The sequence below is a fragment of the Callithrix jacchus genome, chromosome 2 (assembly GCF_049354715.1).
Source record: "Callithrix jacchus isolate 240 chromosome 2, calJac240_pri, whole genome shotgun sequence".
In the NCBI taxonomy this organism is placed as follows: Eukaryota; Metazoa; Chordata; class Mammalia; order Primates; family Cebidae; genus Callithrix; species Callithrix jacchus.
This window is the reverse complement of record NC_133503.1, coordinates 160,881,711-160,906,266: the sequence shown is the minus strand read 5'-3', so window position 1 is coordinate 160,906,266 and position 24,556 is coordinate 160,881,711. Positions and strand designations below refer to the sequence as shown.

The window sequence follows — 24,556 nt, the reverse complement described above, 5'->3', positions numbered from 1 at the left end:
GTGGAACAGATTGACTGATGTGAGCTGGAATTGGATATTTTCCTTCCCTCAGTCAGTCTGTCTCTGATAAAATCCCAGCAGATCAGGCTCTGGTGAAATCATTTCTCTTGAGGTAAGGCCTTGTTAAGAACAGAGTACTCTGGTGAATTGCAAAATGGTTCCTTTTCCCTTTCCCTTACTGGAAGCACGAGAGAACTTTTCTCTCATATTTACCGTGGGAACCTGGTGGAGTTCCTGGAGATACATCTCACAATATTGTGGCAGTCTCCTTATAACTATGTCTCCTGGAGTTTTTAACTCTCAGACTTTTCCACACTGAGCCTTTAGAAATTCATCAATAATGGCCCAAGTTTTCCTATCCTGGCACTGGTTCCCATAGCAGTTTCTCCCCATGAGTCACTGCTCAGTGAAGCCAAAACTCCCTGTATTTGTCTGTCTGTCTGTCTTTCTAATCTTGGAGCTAATAGTTTGCCCTATGTCCTCATCTTTATTATAGATTCAAGAAGAGTTGTTGATTTCTCAGTCTGTTCAGGTTTTTACTTGTTGGAAAGAATGTTGATTTGAACCCTTTTCCCATTTAGGAAAAATAAGTGCAGCTCACTGCCAGCACTCATTTAATTTTACATAAACATGTTCTTTGAGGCTGAAGAAAATATGACTGATTTTTAACATGAAAATGAAATATCAAAACTTGTATTGGAATTATTTCCAAATAGAACTAACATCAGAACAGTCTGAATCATCAGAATCATCTATTTTGGAAACATCATATTCATCAAATAAATCTCTGGCCAACCACTGTTCGAGAATGATGTTAACATCATGTGTATGAACGCTACCTTTTCTAGGATTTCACATTTTCAGCCATCAAGAATTACTATATTTTGTAAATGGAAATACCACTACTAATACCAGAATGCTGTAAACAGAATGATGTCCTTTGTTTCCAAAGTTGATACACTAGAGTGATGCAAAAGTAATAACAAAAGCGGGATATTTTGTGGCAAAGTTATCTCGGTGTAAGTGCTGCAGCCACAAGCACGGCTAGTGAGTATTCTTTGGGCAAATAGAAGGCTTTTACGCTCCTTTAAATATAAAACTAGAAAGCCAATGTCCCCACAGGTATTTCTTTAAGCTGCTATGTTTGTGGTAATTTGTTATAGTAGCAATAGGAAACTAATATAGCCAGCATGAAATCACTTCAAAGCAGAGTATAAGAAAAGTTCATAAGTCAGTGTGATGTCACTTCAGGAGAGCCTATGATAAGACTTACTTTTCCTGAATTAAATCACTATTGGGAAGATAGTTAACATCATTAGACTAATAAATGAGTATGGCATAAGTTTTGCATAAAAATTTGAGACTGAGATACAAAAAAATTTGGAGAAGTGTTTTCATTTTTTGGTAGGTGTGTTTATATGAAAGATCTATTTGCTTTCTCTAAGGATCATCTTAAGAGTATCTGTACCTCTTAAAACTATTAAGGTATTTAATATGATTCTTTTTTAAAAATTTAAATTTGCACACAACTTTTTGAAACATATCTATTGAATATAAGTGGTGAGTTTATAGGACATTATACTGTTTTATTATTTTTCAAATTAATTGACTTTTGAATATTAATTTCTTATTAGCAACCATTCCAGAAAATAGATTACCAAAGAGGACAAGGAAAAATCCTCTAACTTTACTGATTTTTGAAAGTTGCAGCCCTATACCTCCAATTATTGGTTGAAATAAAATTCAAATATCCATAGTTTTATTTGTATTTAAATAAGAACACTTACTTTACCTACATTTTGAAAATGTATGAACTATTTGTGAATTGTTTGATTAAAGATCTAAATGAATCTTGTTTGATAAAAATGCAAAAAAGGGGGCTTATTTGCCCATGTGGTTTACTGTTTCAGGTAGGTAGCTATATCAAGTTGGCCAAAGCATATGCTGTGTCACTAATAATTATGTGTGTAGTCTCCTGAAGTTGTGGTGGACTACCCTAGGGGGTAATTGACATTTGTTTGTTGGCCTGTCAGGTAACCTGTACTTCTGACTTTTCACTATTCCCTGTACCTCCAAAGGAAATATGACCTGACATGCTTGGAAACTCCATCTACTGACTATGACTTTGTATAATGTGAGTTTACTGGGCCTGCTTTGAAGAGGTGACCTGACTCTGAGCAGATCCCCCAAGTTAAAAAAAAAACAAAGCTAATTAGGCACTAGGAAAAGTCCCATTCTTTTGAGACTGAAAGCATTCCATTTTGTTTTGTTCACATTCAAATGGTCTGAAAGAGTTAATAGTTTCTGAAAATCATGTCTTGTTGAAAAGTAATGATGATTTTGCATTTATTTGGGTTATCAATGGAAGAAATAAATTTAAATTCTATTTTCCTAGTACACGCATTCTGGGGTAATCTATTTTGTCTCAGAGAGCTGCCGTGAAATTATTTTCTTGATAAGTTTAGAATTTTCTACAGTTTAAACTAAAATGTGAATTAATCATTGATTACATTACAATATATAGCTTTGTTTTGTTTTGCATACTAACATATTTCTTAGAAAAATGATTACTTAGCTAAAATTATCTGCTTAAAGGCCCAGGATTGAGGGAGATTTTCAGAAGCTATATTACAAAGCAGATCAAAATCAACTAGTCATTGTTGATAACAGATTTTTCATGTTAATAGTCTTAATGTTAATAGTAGATTTTAGCCTGATTCTCCATGAGATGACCTAGTGAAATTTGATCAGAGATTCTCATTTGACCAGTCACCGTGCCTTTTCTCTACAGCTTTAAACTGGTGTCAAACTCTCCCCCGTTGATGACCCAGATATTTCTGCACTTAATCTTCTTGCCCTGAAATGGGTAAAGATGAAGTTTCTATTTTGTCCTTCTTAGCCTATTTCCATGATCAGTCATGGACCCTGGTTTTAATTATCATGAAGGGTCTTTATCTATGCATGCCAGAGATTCTGGACAGACAAGTATATGGACATCCCTTTCTTTATTTGATTCATTTGTCAAATTTTATAAGTTTTATTGCTTTCAGTTATGTATTCTTTCCTTTGGAGAAAGGAAAGCTGAATGCTAAGCCCAAGGACTTCTGTTGCCTACCATGAACTGGGGGTGAAATAAGAGTTTCTTAGAGAAGTAGACACCTTGAAGTTTCTGGAACAAAACCTGGATTTCCTGTGATGAAAAAAAAAAAGAATTGGCATAGCCAGAATACAAACTGATAATGGATTAGGTCCAACTGGCCAGTATCTTAGACTGTGGAAATTTGCTGTTGAAATTAAGGCATTACATAAGTTACCAAAGAAGACAAAAACTGGCACAGTCCATACCAAAAAGCCATACTGTTAGCTAGCCAAGCACACACACAGAGGTACCTGAAGAAGAGTTAGTTTTTCCTTCTCTTCCCGTTCAAATGACATAGTGTACCTCATATAGACACTTTTACATGGTAAAGATTAATTAGAGATTTCCATGGACTATATCCTTGCTCCTGGGCTACATCAGGACATGAGACTTAGCCTAACTCTCTCCACATGGAACAAATTGCCACCTTTGTTTGGCAAAAAGCTTTGCTTATTTTTTTTGAGACGGAGTTTCGCTCTTGTTACCCAGGTGCTGGAGTGCAATGGCGTGATCTCGGCTCACCTCAACCTCCACCTCCTGGGTTCAGGCAATTCTCCTGCCTCAGCCTCCTGAGTAGCTGGGGTTACAGGCACGAGCCACCGTGCCCAGCTAATTTTTTTTTTTTTTTTTTTGTATTTTTAGTAGAGACGGGATTTCACCATGTTGACCAGGATGGTCTCGATCTGTTGACCTCGTGATCCACCTGCCTCGGCCTCCCAAAGTGCTGGGATTACAGGCGTGAGCCACTGCTCCCGGCCCAAGCTTTGCTTCTTTTGGACCTTCTCGCCTTCATCTTCTCTATAGTTTCAGTGGTTCAGCCTCCTTTCATTCAGTCTCCAGTGTATGCATTCTCTACTCCATATAAAGGCAACTGCTGAAGTGAGGCAGCAAGAGATGAGAGGAGGAGAATCTAAAAGGCTCAGATTCTGAAGGAGAAAGAAGAGAAGACTTTAGAATGGTCTAACCTGGGAATTGAATAGCTGAAAGCAAACTGAGCATTAACCCTGAGGAAATTAACATCAATTTCAAGCTTATTATTTAAAAAAAAAATCCATGTCTATGGAGCATCTTTTCTGGATTTAAGTTAAATAACAAAAAGAAATAGGATCGGATTTGAGAAGTAGTAGTGTAGGCAGTAAGAGAGAAAATAAAAATTGTGGCATCACATTTGCAGCGGCATGCACAAAATTGCATTGCCTGTATTACATAGTAATGTAAATATTTTGAAATAGGCTGTGTGTTTGTAGGCATACTTTGTACTTTCTAAATTATTAAGAGCCAAGTGATATACTAGTATAATTTTAAAATAAAATAAAAGGAAGACCTGAGACCTAAAAGGGCTGGCATGGCAAAATATCATAGCAGTTGTGGCTTAAACAGAAATTTATTTTCTCACAGTTCTGCAGCATGCAAGTCCAATTGAAGGTGTCAGCAGATTTGGTTTCTCCTTAAGACTCTCTCCTTGGCTTGCCAATTGCCACCTTCTTGCTGTGTCCTCACATAGCCTTTTCTCTGTGAGTATCTCTAATGCCTCTTTCCTTATAAGGACACAAATCATATTAAAATACACCCTCACCTTTTAACCTTAATTACTTCCTTAAAGGGCTTATCTCCAAATACAGTCATATTGAAGATTAGGGCCACAATTTACGAATTTTGGGTGACACAATTCAATCCGTAGCAACCTCTCTCACTCTCTGACTCTAGGCCATCGTGTTACTGTTTTTATGAAGCTCAGACTCTGGTTCATACCTGTACCTTGTTTTTTGAGTTTTTGCCATCTGAATCTATAAAAGGAATCCTCTGGTTCCTACTGATGACAGCGGTAATCACAGTTGGACACAAAGTCTGCCTGATCTTTTGATTAGCTTGGAAGGAATTTTGATCTTTTGATCAGAGCTGATTTAGACCACACTGTGACAAAGAAATATCTCCACTCATGAAATTTTCAGGCCTCTAAAATGATCAAAATGACTTGAATACCCATTCAGACATGACATATTTCAACAGCCAAAAGGGATCTTTTTCATGGGATTCCTTCCATCACTCTGTAGAAAAGCATTATAGAGGGGTGCTTGCATGTGACTTTCTGGGCTGAAGTGACTATTAACAAGAATATATTTTTGCAGAAAATGCTATCATAGTCTCATTATATCTTATCACTACAAACATCACTTCTAGAGATTATCAAATCTCTCTGGATGTAATAAAATAAGTTAGGCTGGATATCAGTACAAAGCCATATTTTATTATTTCAAATGTGCTGAAAGCTGAAATTTTGCCGGCTACTGTAGAGAATAGTAGGTCAATTGGTTTAAGTCATAACTCATTGTTCTCCTTTTTCAGTAGTGCCTCAGACAGATAAAGCCTCCATGTGTATATGACAAAAGGCACTCAATGACATTTTTTACATGTAAATGGTAAAATAGATATGGTGATGTAAAGAGGGCAGAGTGATATTGAAGGTTTGCTTTTTGATTGAGTATGTAAGTTGAATTTCACAATACACTAAAAGAATGGAAGAAGTAGAATATAGAATCATTCTCTTTTTAAATTCTAGGAATGGGAAAATTAATATGCCTCACAGGATATAGAACATTTTATCTGGAAGCTGTTGTGAGAGTCACCCATCACGATGCTTACTGCTTAAACATTTTGACAGCTGTGTTGTGATAAATGTCAGGTGCATTTGACGCTTCACAGATGCTAAAGTTGTGCAAATTTATTAAGTCTTCTTAATTTACATTGCTATTATTTCATTGACAACATTAATAACTGTGTAACAAACTATGCAAGTTTTATTGCCCTCGTTTTGGAGAGGAAAGAAAAGGAGAAGTTACGTATGAGTGACAGTTCCAATTCTGTAGCGTCTATGTCTTTCTTGGAAACCTATACTGTTATTCCTTAGATTTTTGACCTGGATTTAAAAGCAAATAAAATAAAAGCCATTTTGAGTCCTTGGACTCAGATGTGACAGTCAAAACATTTAGCTCCCAGAAAGGCAGGAGCAACATTCTCTCAAGATGGGGGCACTAGCTATGAGCAACCATTATGGCCAAGCTCAGACTGACTGACTGAATATCAGCTTGGCAAGAGGCACTTCTCATTTTGTTCCACTATTCTATTCTCTCCAAGCAAATAAAACAAATTAAGGTCAGATTTTGGCTTTTGATAGAAATTGGGGTCTGGGTAAAGTTTTTGTTGATTTCAATGAAAATTCCCTTGTCTTCATATAAAAGGGAGTAGAATTTGGCACCAAGAAGCCTGACTCCCCATTTATGCACTATCAGCAGCTGTCTGCTACCAATCTTGATGAAAATTTGACGTAGCAATATTCACAAATAAGGCCAATTTCCAACATGCAAAATGCTTCTTATTTCACAAATTCCAAAAATAAATTAAATAAGAAAACTCAAAAGAGATTAAAGTTCTGGATAGCAAAGCAGTTTATATTAGAAGCAGAGAATATTATAAAGTTCTGTGCCAGCCCTTAATAGGAAATCACACACACACACAAACACACGCACACACACCCCCCACACACAGACACAAGCAAAAAGATGTCTCCTCTTTTAAGTTCTGAACAACACATGCATTCTCATGTTGTATTAACAAGGATACAAGTTGGCCAGGCACGATGGCTCACATCTGTAATCCCAGCAATTTGGGAGGCCAAGGTGGGTAGATCACCTGAGGTCAGGAGTTTGAGATGAGCCTGGCAAACATGGTAAAATCCTGTCTCTACTAAAATACAAAAATTAGCTGGGCATGGTGGCATAGGCCTGTAATCCCAGCTACTCAGGAGGCTGAGGCAGGTGAATTGCTTGAACCTAGGAGGTAGAGGTTGTAGTGAGCTGAGATTGAACCACTCCACTACAGCCTGGGTGACAGAGCGAGACTCCTTCTGAATATATATATATATACACACACACACACACACACACATATATACACACACACAAATTATATATCCAAACAGTCAATAAACATAAGAAAGGAAATCTTAAAGAAAACTATAATTATATATATCCATTTTCATATCCATATGCATATACACATCAACATCTACAGCTGCAACTTCAGCTATATCTACAGCTACTTCTATGTCTATCTATCTACATTTATCTATATACTTAAAAATTGCGTTTAATGATGCAGCTCTTGATGACTCTATTGATGAGACATAAAGATGGATTTGTGAAATATTATCCCAACTTTACCCTTAACCTTCCTTGTGAGACTAGGTACAGACCCAGTTTTCAAAACCCAGGAACATATTATTCTATTACTCCTTAGATTTTGACCTAGGGGTTATGTTTCTGAATCCAGGAACTAATAAGGTTTGACTGTGTCCCCACTCAAATTTCATCTTGAATTGTGGCTCCCATAATCTCCATGTGTCATGGGGGTTATGACAGGAAGACCCAGTAGGAGATAGTTGAATCCCAAGGGCAGTTCCCCTGTACAAGCTCTTTTGCCTGCACCATGTAAGACATGACTTTACTTCTCATTCGCCTTCCCCCATGATTGTGAGGACTCCCCAGCCATGCGGAACTGTGAGTCCATTAAACCTCTTTCCTTTATCAATTACTCAGTTTTGGGTATGTATTTATTAGCAACATGAGAACAGACTGATATACCCACCAAAAGACTGAACTAATTATTCATTCTTTTTCTAACCAAGAAAAACACCTAGAGGAGTATAAAATTGTAATAGGTACCAGTTTTATTTACACAGTACATCTGAGAAAGCAAGTCAGATTGAGTTACTCCCCTGATCAAACCCTCTAAGAGTTTTTTAATCTCACTAAGACTATAAGCCATGCCTCTATAATGACTTGAGGCCCTACCTGATTCCCCCACTTACACTGCATCTCACCTGAATGACTCTTGTTCCCTGACAATTTGCCTGCTCCACCCATACTGGCCTCCTTGCTGTTCCTGGAATAGACATTCATACTCCTGCCCTAGGTCTTTGTTTCTGCTATTCCGTTGTCCTTAAAAGTGTTTGTTCTGCGTGGCTGCTCCCTCATCTATCTTGGATCTTTACTTCAATGACAGTGTCTCAGAGAAGCCTTTCTGGGTTACCTTATCAAAAGGTACATAGCTCTTCTTATTTGTCTTTCCTACTGTTTTTCTCCTTAGAGCTTAAAACTAACTTTCAATGCATTTTACATATTTAACATGTTTTCTCTTTATCCCGCCAAAGGACAATACAGCAATGGTTTGCCCACCGCTGTATCCTCTGTGCCTAGACCAGTGCCAAACATAGAGCAAGTGATCAATAGAGAATCAAATCCTTCTCCCTGCTGCTCTAATTCTGTATTTCTCATAAGGCATTCCCTGCAATGCTACTAGAGTAACACAACATTTATAATGTCTTTGTTTCAAATTTTGATAACTTGTTCATCATTGATTTTTTGCATTAATTTGGATTTTTAATAATACCATATCAAAATATTATCTATGCTGATTACTGAGATTTTTGGTGTTTCCTTAAATTCTGAGCCTTAGTCAAGTATCTCACTCACTTCATTGCTCTTATTATAGTCCTGGCTCTTAGTGAAAAAAATGATTCTTGAGTCTAATATTGGGTTAGACTAAATGAACCAGTCTTCTTTATGGAAGTTGACTCAGCTATTTCAAAAGACAAAATTGCATTTGAATTTTTACAAAGGAGGAGAGATTCTGCATTATTTTCCAAACTTGTTTGAACTTGAAATCTTCTACCATGGAGCATTTTGTGAAGCTGGGGCACGTTGATCTTTCAAACCAACTGTCCTTTTTATTCTGCTGAAAGTCTAGATCTTTTATAATAACTGTAAGGAAATTTTAAAAATAACAACTAGTTTTGAAAAATGGGATGAAACATAAAGTTAATAACAGATTCAGGAAATATAAAAATGGCACAAATTTATTAATAATAGTTGTGAAACATAATTTCTATTTTTTTCCTCAATATATGCATGTAGGAATAACTAAGGAGAGCCTTCCCAAGTTTGCAGCCAGTGCCTATGTCATCTCGATTCTTCACATATCATAAGCACAGCTCCAAATCCTCCCTAACTCCTCCAATCCAGAAATTCTTTTGATATCTATAGGGGAAGTAGTTTCTTGTACTCAAATGTAAACAGACTTATGCATTTGAAAAACAATTCAAGTTTACAATAGTGTCATGATAACCAGAGGTAAAATAGACATTAGAAAAGAGCTTAGGTATACATCGGAAATCAACAGAATCAAAGTAAACAAGGTAATGTATACATCTAAAAGAATATTCAGATGTACATCTGAAATGAAAGCAAATTACGGTATATGCTCAGAAGAAAAAAAGGAAGCTTTGCATTGAGGTTTGTTGATTGAGGTTTTAACTATTGGAATACTCAGAATAAAGTTCTCTTGATTATGGAGGGGCTGGTTTTCCCCATCATTGACCACTTTGTGGATGAACAGATCATTAGCCACTTCAGGGAGAGGTGAAGGAGACTGGCTGGGAAGGAGGCCCTACCTTCTAGGCAGCTGGAAACTGCAGTTGTAAGCAAGGTGAATATTTATGAATTATACAATCAGCACTGCTCCTATTTTTCCTGGCCATATCACTAGGCCTTAGACTCTTGATGGGACATAAACAGAGTCCCTTATCTTCCCAGTTCTTGGAGTCTTCATTTTGGTCTAGTCTTGAATGCTAGACCAAAATGAAGACTACAGATTAACTTTTTTTTTTCCTTCTAGTCCATAGAAGCCTAGAACAACCCTTGGACATGAGAGACCTTCCATGGTGCAACAAAACATGGGGCTAGCCTGCTGCATATGTAGGGTCAATAAAATTAATAGACAGCAAGTTAAACACCCTAACCTCTAACTTGGACTTGTTTCCCAGTGTTATAAGAAGCACAAGTAGGCAGGGTGCACATGGGACATGGCTTCACTGGAAAACCCAGGAGAAAACCCAGTATTTTTAAGTACAATGTGACTCTTCCTTTTGGGTACAATGTCTGGATTAGGATAGGGAGGAAGAATTTAGAGGCAATGACTGTTAGCTGGAGGCTGGAGTTTGTAACCACAGGGCTCCTGAGTATCCTGACAGCACAGCAGCTAATGTCATTCAGAGTGAGTGAGACACTGAAAGAAGGAGGTCAGACTGCCTTTTACAACCTAATTTCTGGAGTCTCACACAATCACTTTCCTTTACTGTTTTTGCTAGAAGTGAGTCACTAGGTCCAGTCCACCCTCAAGGGAGGGGAATTATAATAGAGTCTGCCTCTGGAAGGGAGGAGTACCAAAACATGTGCAGACATTTTGTAAAACTACCACATGTAGGAACCAACTTTCCTTTTCTTCATATTCTATTGGAGGAACATTTCTGCTCTGTCCCTATTCCTCTGCCCCATCCTCCATCTCTGTCATTTTCAGGGTCAGGAGTGAGGTATTTGATGACTTAGAAAGAAGGAACTGGCAAAGTGGTCTCATCCCCTTTCTCTCCTCATAGCTGCCTGGTTTAAAGACCATGGGTTTCCACTGTTCCTGGCCAAGTGGTGAACTTTTCAGATAAGCTCTGTTCCTATGACAGCTCAGGCTGCCTACAGTTGGGTGGTACCTCTATTTGAGGGGTGAAACAATAAAAAGCCCACCTGGTCCCAGGCCTAGGACATATTCTCTTATATCACTTCTATCAACTGAAGGGGTGGTATTTTGACCTCTGTCTGCTTGATTTCTCTGTTTGCCAATTAGTTTTGACAGACAGGGCAAAGGGGTGCCATTGATTGACCTTATTGATCATCAACTCATGCTCCCATGTGCAGTGTACAGAAGAAATATGTACATACATAAATAGATGTAACATACCCAGGTGTCCTCAGAGAACGTGGACATATTTATTGTGACTGAAACTCAGGTAAGATAGTAGAATGGCATGAAGCAGAAAGGAGCAGGAAAGGTGGGAAGAAGAAACTATGAAGCACTTTAAAAACAGAAGTGAGATTAATTTATACTGCAAACTCAGGCAGTATAAATTTGGCAAACTCAGAGATTATTTAGCAAACTCAGGCAACAATGAACTATAGTACAGAAGACAGGAAGGAGGTCAGTTTGGGTGATGCCACAGAGTGTTTACTGTTGATAATGTTTTATAAAGTAGTGACAGTGAATGATGTCAAGGATAGTCACACATTAGGCATTCACCCTTTGCTTGGTTTTATTCCTTTCAAACTAATGAACGGAGAAAGCAGACAGAGATAAACTTTTAATGGAATACTATTTTTTATTTTACTTGTGAAGATTTTTACCCATGAAAGTCGGTTGGCTCAAGATCATTAGAGTTTGGCTAGAGATAGAAATGTATGTCCTGGTATCAAAAGAAACATGCTGCTCTTGTTCTGATAAACAGATAAAACAAAATTACAAAAAAAACTTCTCTGTGATGAAACTGATCCTCCTAGAGAGAGTTTTCCTCAAGAAAAGTCTTTATCTTCCTAAATTTGCGTTTGAAAGTGGTAGAGGTGGATGATAGTGAAAAGGCAGAGAGTTAGATGGAAGGAGAGCTTTTTAGTTAAGAAAATTAGCATGATTCTAGACATGCTTGGAGATCACAATCCCTACATATAAAAGACTAGAAAAGAAAAAGGAAAGAAGAAAAGCTTCTTGAGTTACATGAAATGTACAGAGCATCATGAGGTAATTTAAAAGTGAAGACTCAGAAGTTGCAGTGGCTCAGGCCAGTTGTCCTAGCACATGAAGCTACAAGTTCAAGGCCAGCCTGGGCAACATAAAAAACAATTAAAAAACCTCTCACCATTAAAAAACAGCAAAGACTCAAGGGAGCATATCTTCACCAGGTAAAGCTCATACCACAAAATGAAGGGAGAGAAGTTAACTGTGAAAATCTCTGCTGGGAGAGAGATCCAAGATGGCTGATTGTAGCTCAGGATTGTAGCTCCCAGTGAAAGCACAGAGAACGAGAGGATGCCACACTTTCAGACAAATTTTTGTTGCTCACAGACCAGGAGATTACCAGCAGAGGAGTCCCACAGGTCACCAGTGCCACTTTTGTGGCCAGCGTGGTGGTTTTACCTGCGCCTTGGTGCGGTGGTTCTTGGTGCAGAGTAAATGGGACTGGGTCCCTTTTTTATCGATGTTTGGAGCTCCGGGAAGGCAGAGTCACCTATTCAGCTGATTGAAAAAGAGACTCAGGAAGGAAGCCAGACCAGAGACTTCTGGGCAGAAAAGCACCATGAATCTTAACACCGCTGTTTTAGCCAGTGCAGTGGGTTGCTCAGATTCCGGCACTGGGAATCAACAAGTTGGACATCCACTCAGAGATCTAATTTGAAAGTGGGTAATTACAAAGACAACAGGTGCATAAATTTAAAATGATGGGAAGAAACCAGCATAAAGAGGCTGAGAATACCAAAAATCAGAATGGCTCTCCCTCTACAGAGGATCACAGTTCCTCATCAACAGGGGAACAAGGCCTGATGGAGAACGAGTGTGTTCCATTAACAGAATTAGGCTTCAGAAGGTGGATAATGAGAAATGTCTGTGAGTTAAAAGAACCTGTTCTAGCCCAATGTAAAGAAACTAAGAATCTTGAAAAAAGGTTTGACAAAATCCTAATGAGAATAGACAATTTAGAGAGGAATGTAAGTGAATCAATGGAGCTGAAGAATACAATAGAAGAACTCCACAAAGTACGCACAGGTTTTAACAGTTGAATTGATCAAGCAGAAAAAAGGATATCAGAGGTTGAAGACTAACTTAGTGAAATGAAACGAGAAGATAAGATTAGAGAAGAAAGAGTAAAAAGGAATGAGCAAAGTCTCCAAGAAATATGGGACTATGTGAAAAGACCTAATTTACGTTGGATAGGTGTACCTGAATGTCATGAAGAGAATGAATCCAAGCTGGAAAATATTCTTCAGAATGTTATTTAGGAAAACTTTCCTAACCTAGTAAGACAGGACAATACTCAACTCCAGGTAATATAGAGAACACCACAAAGATATTCCTCAAGTAGAGCAACCCCAAGATACATAATCATTAGATTCACCAGGGTTGAAATACAGGAGAAAATTCTAACAGCAGCTAGAGAGAAAGGTCAGGTTACCCCTAAAGGGAAGCCTATCAGACTCACAGCCGATCTCTCAGCTGAAACCCTATAAACTAGAAGAGAGTGGGGCTCAATATTCAATATTCTCAAAGAAAAGAATTTTCAACCCAGAATCTCATATCCAGCCAAACTAAGCTTCATAAATGAAGGAAAAATAAAATTTTTCATGAACAAGCAAGCACTCAGAGATTTCATCACCACCAGGCCTGCTTTACAGGAGCTTCTGAAAGAAGCACTATACACAGAAAGGAACAACCAGTATCAGTCATCCCAAAAACTTACCAAAAGGTAAAGAGTATCTCCATAATGAGGAATCTATATCAACTAATGGTCAAAATAGCCAGCTAGCATTAAATGACAACATTAAACTCACAAACATCAATATGAATTCTAAATTTAAATGGATTAAATGCCCCAATCAAAGACACAGACAGGCAAATTGAATAAAAAGTCAAAACCCATCAGTACACTGTATTCAAATCCATCTCATAAGCAAGGACACACAAACACTCAAAAAAAAGCATTGCTGAAAGACTTACGAATCAAATGGAGAACAACAACAACAACAACAAAATTAAACAAATAAATAAATAAATAAATAAAAACAGGAGTTGTAACTTTCGTCTCTGACAAAATAGACTTTAATAGTAACAAAGACTAAAAGAAACAAAGAAGGACATTACATAATGGTAAAAGGATCAATGCAACAACAGGAGTCAATGATCATAAATATACATGCACCCAATATAGGAACACCCAGATACATAAGACAAGTTTTTAATGACTTATAAAGAGACTTGGACTCCCGCACGGTAATAGCAGGAGACTTTGACACCACATTGTTAATATTCGACAGATCAACGGGTTAGAAAATTAACAGGGACATCTATTATTTGAACTCAGACCTTGAACAAGTAAACTCAGTGAATATTTATAGAATTCTTCACCCCAGGTCCACAGAACATACATTTTCTCAGTATCACATTACACCTATTTTGAAAGTGACCCGATAATTGGAAGTAAATCACTCTTCAGCATTTGCATAGCATTTCACAGACTTACATGAAATATTGTTTGGCTGTTAGTTATTTTCTTCCCTTATTCCATCCTGTATTCACTGTTAAGCACAATTATTGGCATAAAAGAGGTTTTTAATACCTATTTTTAGATTGCATTCCAGCCTGGGCAATAGAGCAAGGTGGTTCTCTCTCCCCCTTTCTCTTTCTTTTTTCTTTCAAATAAGAAGAAGAAGAAGACTAAAACATAATGGTGTTAGAGTTCTGACTTCAATACAGGGCACTGAAAAAAAAAAAAACCTCTGCTGGAAGAGAGCAGGTGTTGGTGAACTGAGACATGGGAAGTATATTTGGCAATTGATGGGGAAAGGAAAGGAAAATACGGAAAGAGGAAATTCAAATTCACACTGTAGCCTGCCCGTGTTTTATTGGGTAAAATTTAAAAACTGGGAAGCTGGCCATCACATTGCAAAGTCAGAAAATCATTTATATGCCTTATGGAATCCAGTGACTCCTCGCCAAAATAATAACAAATCTATTTTTATCTTCTCTTCGGGACTGTCAGCCATTTGGCTATTTTAGCTGTTTAGTCACCTTGTATCTAATATTAGTATTTTAAAAGAGATGGTGCCATTTGCTTGATAGCAATATTAATATTATTTTAGAATAAGCTAATGTTTTTATTGATCATTGCTCTTTGACCTTTCAGATATTTTTCCTTTCTTTTATATGCAGTTTCTCCAAAGAAATAAATTTTATTAATTAAAATATTTTATTATTTATAAGAATTTCTTATGTGTAATACCTACAAGCTGTTTCCAAAAGTGAAAATTTTAATTGCCTTTCAATGCCTGAGACTGTTTTAACATCAAACATTTCATCTGTTAATCAATAAATTTTTCATTTAAAAAATTACTTATATATGATTCAAATTGTTTAATCTATCTAGGGGAACAAATATGTAAGACATTATGCCTACATTTAAATTTACATTAGAATTACTCCAGTGAGTTGTAATTACTTCTAATTATTCATTATGTAAATATAATTACATTATCCCTCATCTCAGTAGTTTGAAGGAATGATAGCTTCTGATGAATAAAATATTATAATTAAATCATTAGAAGGATCTCTAAAAGTAAGATCCTAGGTAGTTTTAGAAAATCCTCTTTTTTAAAATAATAAGATGAATTCTAACATTTATTTGTAGGAGCTTTTTATAATAGCTCACAATATAACTTGTACATTAAAATTTTTGATTAAATATATGTGAGAATCATTGAGTATGATATACCTGGAAACCTACAGGATGTAGGAGAAGATGGCGCTGTAGGACCAACTCAGAATTGCAGCTCCCAGTGAAAACGCAGAGGGTGAGTGAATGCCGCATTTTCAGAAGGATCTGTATTGCCCACAGACCAGGAGATTCCCAGGTGTAGGAGCCCCACAGGCCACCAGCGGAGCTGTTTGGGCCAGTGCAGCTATTTGGGCCAGGGCCACAGTGCAGCGGCACTCCGTACAAAATACACTGGTTTGGTTGCCCTGTTAAACTGGCAATTGGAGATTTCAGAAGGCAGATTAACACATTCATCTGATTAAGAGGGACTTAATCAGAAAGCCAGGCCAGGAGATTCCCAGGCAGCAATGTTGTTGCAGCCAGCGCAGTTGGTCGCTGCATGGGAAATCACACAGATCCTGGCACCCTTTCAGCAGGCGACTGGAACACCTGGGAGAGAGTCAACCCTTCAACTAAAAAAAGGGCTCTGAGGCAGGGAGCCAGGTGATCAGGCTTAACAGGTCCACCCCCACAAAAACAAATGAAACAGCAATTGGAAGTGCTCGGGGTTGAGAGTTTCATGGCAAGCACAGCTGAACCCACGACAGTGCAGCTCAGTGGGGGAGGGGCGTCTGCCATTACCAAGGCACTCGACCCCTATGGAGGTACTCTGCCATTGCTGACACAGCCTGCCAGTGCTGAGGCAACCCGCCATAACAGAGAGTCCGCCACTACAGAGGTGGGCTACCATCTCCACAGCAGTTCTAACCACACCCATATAAACAGGACTACAAGGAATTACACATGGCAGCAGGGTGGAGCCCACAATAGCAGGGCAGAGCCCACGACAGCAGCGCGGAGCCCATGACAGCAGGGCAGAGCCCAGGGCAGCAGGGCAGAACCCACGGCAACAGGGCGGAGCCCATGACAACAGGTCAGCAAAGCCACTACAGGTAGGCAGTGATTAGACTGCCTCTTTGCTGGGCAGGACAGTGCAATGGATACTCATAAATAAAGCACTAACTCCCCAGGAAAGAGCACCTGAGGAAAAAAAAGGGGGCTTTATGAGTTCTGCTGCAGCAGACTTAAACATACCCGCCTAGCAGCCCTGAATGAACAACAAAGCTCACAGCTCAGCACTTGAGCTCCTATAAAGTACAGACTGTCTCCTCAAGTATAAAGTACAGACAGTCTCCTCAAGCAGCTCCTTGACCCTCGTATATCTAAAGAGTCACCTTACAAAGGACTGATTAGACTGACATTTGGCAGGCATCATTCAGGGACAATGAAAGCAGAAGAAGAAACTGGTAGCAACCCTCATGGTTCCGCAGCTGCTACAGGTGTAAGCCAGGCAAGCAGGGCCTGGAGTGGACCTCAGCAGTCCTAAAGAAGAGGGACCAGACAGTTAAAAGGAAAACTAAGAAACAGAAATACTTCATCATCAACAATCTGGACATCCACTCAGAGACCCAATGGGAAAATCAGCAACTACTCAGATGACAGGTGAATAAATCCACAAAAATGGGAAGAAACCAGCGCAAAAAGGAGGAAAACACCTGAAACCAGAACACCTCTCCTCCTACAAGGGACCACAACTTCTCACCAGCAAGGGAACAAAGCTGGAAGGAGAATGAGTGTGATGAAATGACAGAATCAGACTTCAGAAGGTGGGTAATGAGAAACTTCCGTGAGCTAAAAGAACATGTTCTAACTCAATGCAAAGAAACTAAGTACCTTGAAAAAAAATTTGAAGAAATGATAACAAGAATAGACAACTTAGAGAGGAATGTGAGTGAATTGAAGGAGCTGAAAAACACAACACGAGAACTTCGTGAAGCATGCACAAGTTTCAACAACTGAATTGACCAAGCAGAAGAAAGGATATCAGAAGTCAAAGATCATCAACTCAATGAAATAAAATGAGAAGCCAAGATTAGAGAAAAAAGTGCAAAAAGGAATGGAGAAAGTCTCCAAGAAATGTGGGACTATGTGAAGAGACCTAATCTACATTTGATAGATGTACCTGAATGTGACAAAGAGAATGAATCCAAGCTGGAAAACACTCCTCAGGATATTATCCAGGAAAATTTCCCCAACCTAGCAAGGCAGGCCAATATTCAAGTCAAGGAAATACAGAGAACACCACAAAGATATTCCTCAAGAAGAGCAACCCCAAGGCACATAATCGTCAGATTCACCAGGGTTGAAATGAAGGAGAAAATACTAAGGGCAGCCAGAGAGAAAAGTCGGGTCACCCACAAAGGGAAGCCCATCAGACTCACAGCAGATCTCTTGGCAGAAACCCTACAAGCCAAAAGAGAGTGGGGGCCAATATTCAACATCCTTAAAGAAAAGAACTTTCAACCCAGAATTTCATATCCAGCCAAACTGAGCTTCAGAAGTGAAGGAAAAGTAAAATCCTTTGTGAACAAGCAAATACTCAGAGATTTTGTCACCACCAGGCCTGCTTTACAAGAGCTCCTGAAAGAGGCACTACACATAGAAAGGAACAACCAGTACCAGCCATTCCAAAAACATACCAAATGCTAAAGAGCATTAACAAAATGAAGAATCTGCAAAACAGCCAGCTAGCATCAAAATGGCAGTATCAAATTCACACATAACAATATTAACCATAAATGTAAGTGGGATAAATGTACCAATCAAAAGACACAGACTGGCAAATTGGATAAAAAGCCAAAACCCATCGGTGTGCTGTATCCAGGAAACCCATCTCACATGCAAGGATACACAAAGGCTCAAAATAAAGGGATGGAGGAAGATTTACCAAGCAAATGGAGAGCAAAGAAAAAAAGCAGGAGTTGCGATTCTTGTCTGTGATAAAATAGACTTTAAAGCAACAGAGATCAAAAGAGACAAAGAAGGACATTAAATAATGGTAAAAGAATCAATGCAACAAGAAGAGCTAATGATCCTAAATATATATGGACCTAATACAGGAGCACCCAGATATATAAGGCAAGTTCTTAATGACTTACAAAGAGACTTAGACTCCCACACAATAATAGTGGGAGACTTTAACACTCCACTGTCAATATTAGAGAGCTCAACCAGACAGAAAATTAACAAGGATATCCAGGACTTGAACTCAGACCTGGAACAAGCAAACCTGACAGACATTTACAGAACTCTCCACCCCAAATCCACAGGATATACATTCTTCTCAGCACCACGCACATCTACTCTAAAATCGACCACATAATTGGAAGTAAATCACTCTTCAGCAAATGCAAAAGAATGGAAATCATAACAAACAGTCTCTCAGACCACAGTGCAATCAAGTTAGAACTCAGAATCCAGAAACTAACTCAGAACCGCACAGCTTCATGGAAACTGAACAACTGGCTCTTGAATGTTGATTGGATAAACAGTGAAATAAAGGCAGAAATAAATAAGTTCTTCGAAACCAGCAAGAATGAAGGCACGACATATCAGAATCTCTGGGACACATTTAAAGCAGTCTCTAGAGGAAAATATATAGCAATAACTGCCCACATGAGAGGAGTGGAGAGATCCAAAATGGACACCCTACTGTCAAAATTGAAAGAGCTGGTGGAACAAGATCAAAAAACTCATTACCTAGCAGAAGACAAGAAATAACTAAGATCAGAGCAGAACCGAAGGAGATAGAGACACGGAAAACCCTTCAAAAAAATCAATAAATCCAAGAGCTGGTTTTTTGAAAAGATCAACAAAATAGACAGAACACTAGCCAGATGGATAAAAAATAAAAGAGAGAATAACCAAATAAATGCAATAACAAATGATAAAGGGGAAATCACCACAGATTCCATAGAAATTCAAACCATCATCAGAGAATATTACAAACAACTCTAGGCACATAAACTAGTAAACCTGGAAGAAATGGATAAATTCCTGGACACTTGTGTCCTCCCAAGCCTAAACCAGGAGGAAGTCAAAACTATGAATAGACCAATAACAAGGTCTGAAGTTGAGGCAGCAATTAAGAGCCTAACACACAGAAAAAGCCCAGGTCCAGATGGGTTCACAGCTGAATTCTACGAAACACACAAAAAGGGGCTGGTACCATTCCTTCTAAAAGTATTCCAAATAATCCAAAAAGAGGGAATCCTTCCCAAATCATTTTATGAGACAAACATCATCCTGATACCAAAACCCAGCTGAGACTCAACAAGAAAAGAAAACTTCAGGCCAATATCCATGATGAACATAGACGCAAAAATCTTGAATAAAATATTGGCAAGCCAATTGCCACAGCACATCAAAAAGCTTATCCATCATGATCAAGTAGGATTCATACTGCGGATGCAAGGCTGGTTCAACATACGCAAGTCTATAAACGTAATTCACCTCATAAACAGAACCAAAAACAAAAACCACATGATTAACTCAATTGACACAGAGAAGGCCTTTGACAAAATTCAACAGCCCTTTAGGCTAAAAACCCTCAATAAACTCGGTATTGATGGAACGTATCTCAAAATAATAAAAGCTATTTACGACAAACCAACAGCCAATATCATACAGAATGAGCAAAAACTGGAAGCAATTCCTTTGAAATCTGGCACTAGACAAGGATGCCCTCTCTCACCACTTTTATTCAATATAGTCTTGGAAGTTCTAGCCAGAGCAATCAGGCAAGAAAAAGAAATAAAGTGTATTCAAATAGGAAAGGAGGAAGCCAAATTGTCTCTATTTGCAGACGACATGATAGTATATCTAGAAGACCCCATTGTCTCAGCCCAGAATCTCCTGAAACTGATAAGCAACTTCAGCAAAGTCTCAGGATACAAAGTCTATGTGCAAAAATCACAAGCATTCCTATACATTAATAACAGACTGAAAGAGAGCCGAATCAAGAATGAACTGCCATTCATAATTGCTACAAAGAGAATAAAATACCTAGCAATACAACTAACAAGGAACATAAGGGACCTCTTTAAGGAGAACTACAAACCACTGGTCAATGAAATAAGAGAGGACACAAACAGATGGAGAAACATTCCATGTTCATGGTTAGGAAAAATCAATATCATGAAAATGGCCATACTGCCCAAAGTAATTTACAGATTCAATGCTATCCCCATCAAGCTACCATTGACTTTCTTCACAGAACTGGAAAAAACCATCATGAACTTCATATGGAACCAAAAGAGAGCCCGCATAGCCAAGTCAATTCTAAGCAAAAAGAACACAGCAGGAGGCACCACACTACCAGACTTCAAACTATACTAAAGGCTACAGTAATCAAAACAGCATGGTACTGGTACCAAAACAGAGATATAGACCAATGGAACAGAACAGAGGCATCAGAGGCAACACAACATATCTACAACCATACAATCTTTGATAAACCTGACAAAAACAAGCAATGGGAAAAGGATTCCCTGTTTAATCAATGGTGTTGGGAAAACTGGCTAGCCATGTGCAGAAAGCAGAAACTGGACCCCTTCCTGACACCTTACACTAAAATTAACTCCAGACGGATTAAAGGCTTAAACATAAGACCTGGCACCATAAAAACCCTAGAAGAAAATCTAGGCAAAACCATTCAGGACATAGGAGTAGGCAAGGACTTCATGACCAAAACACCAAAAGCATTGGCAGTAAAAGCCAAATTAGACAAATGGGACCTAATCAAACTCCACAGCTTCTGCATGGCAAAAGAAACAGTCACTAGAGTGAATTGGCAACCAACAGAATGGGAAAAAATTTTTGCAGTTTACCCATCTGACAAAGGGCTGATATCCAGAATTTACAAAGAACTCAAACAGATTTACAAGAAAAAAACAAACAAGCACATTTAAAAGTGGGCAAAGGATATGAACAGACACTTTAAAAAAGAAGACATACATGAGGCCAACAAACGTATGAAAAAATGCTCATCATCACTGGTCATCAGAGACATGCAAATCAAAACTACATTGAGATACCATCTCATACCAGTTAGAATGGCGATCATTAAAAAATCTGGAGACAACATGCTGGAGAGGATGTGGAGAAATAGGAACACTTTTACACTGCTGGTGGAAGTGTAAATTAGTTCAACCATTGTGGAAGACAACGTGGCGATTCCTCAAGGACCTAGAAATAGAAATTCCACTTGACCCGGGAATCCCATTACTGGGTATATATCCAAAGGACTATAAATCGTTCTACTTATAAGGACACATGCACAGGAATGTTCATTGCAGCACTGTTCACAATAGCAAAGACCTGGAACCAACCCAAATGCCCATCGATGATAGACTGGACAGGGAAAATGTGGCACATATACACCATGAAATATTATGCAGCAATCAAAAACAATGAATTTGTGTCCTTTGTAGGGACATGGATGAATCTGGAGAACATCATTCTCAGCAAACTGACACAAGAACAGAAAATGAAATACCACATATTCTCACTCATAGGCAGGTGATGAACAATGAGAACACATGGACACAGGGAGGGGAGTACTAAACACTGGGGTCTATTGGGGGGAATAGGGGAGGGACAGCAGTGGAGGGGGGAGGTGGGGAGGGATAGCATGGGGAGAAATGCCAGATGTGGGTGAAGGGGAGGAAGACAGCAAATCACACTCCCATGTGTGTACCTGTGCAACTATCTTGCATATTCGGCACATGTACCCCAAAACCTAAAATGCAATTAAAAAAAAAGGACTTCTAAAAGTTCTATCATAAATTGCATTTAATTTTTAAAAATACAATGAAAGTTTCTCAAGCCTACTGGAACACTGAAATCTTTTCTTATGCTACATGCCCTAATATCTTATAGGATTCAATTTGGGGAAAGCTAACTTGTTTCATAATAATATAATTAAGGAACCTAGTATGATCTTCAGGAAGGTTAAGCAGCTGGCTCATGGTGGCGCCACTGGTTTATGCCAAGATCCAGAATAACCCATACGTCTCTCAACTACCATTTATTGACAATGTGTGTTAATATTGGCATAGTGACATTGTGATTTTTCATTTTTGGGCGTATCTTATAACTTAATTTTAAATCACCTGATACTTGATGAAATAAGGTAATATCACACATTTCTCATTGTACTTTTTTCATGTCATAAATGATATGGAAATAATTGGTAATAATATAGCTAAGAGACAAAAAAAAAAAAAAGGAAGATTTAACTCTAAGGCCTGGTTTATCTGCTTTATTTAAAAATGTCCCCTTCTCATCCACATACCACACTTACTTAGATCCAACAGACACAAAGGCTTGCATAGATTCCCCCTTCTCTCCTCGTCATCCATCCCTGCACACTTACCTGATAAACAGCTGAGCATTGTTTCCAGGATTTCCTAATGGGCTATGGAGCAAATGTAAATACACAGTGCTATTCTAGCCAATTGCTCTGAACGGGGTTATATGATCATATTTGTTTCAATGACTTTCCTGAGGTTTGAGTTGAGATTTTTTTCTAGGTCTCCTCCTTCCTCATGCTGTATAATCTGGGTCTATGTTCAAGGTAACTGTTGAGGCTTTGCAATGAATTTGTCATCTGAAAAGACCAGTTGATAACAGAGCCTGGATCCCAGAGTCTCACCACAGAGAGGGTGCTCATTATTTGCATGTCAGCATCTATCTCATCAGTCTCTAGCAGCCACACTCACCCAGATGAAGCTCCAAACCCAGGTCTTGAGGATCATGTATGGTCCATTTGTTAAAATGAGTCAATAAGCCTCAATTCCCGGACATCTATTTTAAGCAAATTGAAAGTGGCACTCTCTTTCCTGCAGGGCATGAATCTGAATGCATATTGAGCTGAAACAGCTACAAGCATGTTTTAACTGTGAGGGGAGAATCTGAGAATGGAGCCAAGATAACATAAAGTCGATCCCAGAAATGGAAAGAAACTGGGTTTTGCTAATATTGTCTGATTGAGTAGTACTTGAGGCTAGTTGCTTCTTAACCTTTTTTAGTTTTTAATTTATTATTATTATTTTGAGCTGGAGTCTGACTCACTCTATCACCCACACTGGAGTGCAAATGGTACGCTCTAGGCTCACTGCAACCTCCGCCTCCTGAGTTCAAGTGATTCGCCTGCCTCAGCCTCTCAAGTAGCTGGGATTACAGGTGTGCACCACCACCCCTGATTAATTTTTGTATTTTTAGGAAAGACAGGATTTCGCCATGTTGGCCAGGCTGGTCTTTATCTCCTGACCTCAGGTGGTCTGCCCGCCTTGGCCTCCCAAAGTGCTGGGATTACAGATGTGAGTCATCACACCTGGACCCTTTCCTAACTTTTTAATTACATGAACCAATAAATCTTTTTCCCCTACATTAGGGTATTTGGGTGGGTTTTGTACTATTAGCAATGGAAAGCCTTAACTAAAACACATTGCTTGCCACTCTGTCACTACATATCTTTTATCCATGGTATGGTTGTCAGCTTCTTAGATTATGTCACCTTCAAAACAAAGGGGATAGGATAATGCCTGAATGATTTATAATTCCCTTTTACTTGTAATATTCTTTGATCCCTCCATGGTTAGTAGTAGTGGCAGGCACTTTGCAAAATTAATGACTTTTGACTTTTGGGTTTGAGCTCAGAATGTATTCCTTAAAAATCATTTTAACATGGTAAGAGTTATGAAAGACTTCTGCTTTACAAAGTTTACACAGTTCTTCTACTCACTGACCCTTATGTTAGAGAACTGGGATTAATAAATTTTTATATTTTTGTCATAAACAAAATGCAGTTATTATAAAGATGTGATTTGAGGATTGCTTAGCCAGATCTCAGTCATGTGTGAAATGAGAAAATAAGAAGCCAAGAAAATTATTTCTTTTTAATAATGTTTAATATATATGGTGATTTTATGTCACCAGTGGATCCACTTAAAGTAAACATATCTATGTTTAAGCATCTACCTGACAGTAGAAGAAAATTGTTAGAAAACAATATCATAAATTCTGGGCAAGTGAGGTGATTCCTTCCCAGCCTGTCTCCCTTCCTTCTTTCTTTCCTTCCATCCCTTGCATTTATGGTGGTAGGCACTCTGCAAGTT

General features: G+C 38.5%; 1 long non-coding RNA gene across 1 annotated transcript in view; it reads left to right on the top strand.

The window, feature by feature from the left end:
• The window catches only part of LOC118148911 (uncharacterized), a 70,674-nt gene extending 63,447 nt beyond the window's left edge, over nt 1–7,227 (top strand). Inside the window, exon 4 of the long non-coding RNA XR_004735982.2 lies at nt 4,538–7,227. This is a non-coding gene — a long non-coding RNA (uncharacterized LOC118148911). The remainder of the gene's footprint in view (nt 1–4,537) is intronic.
• The last annotated feature ends 17,329 nt before the right edge of the window (nt 7,228–24,556 follow it).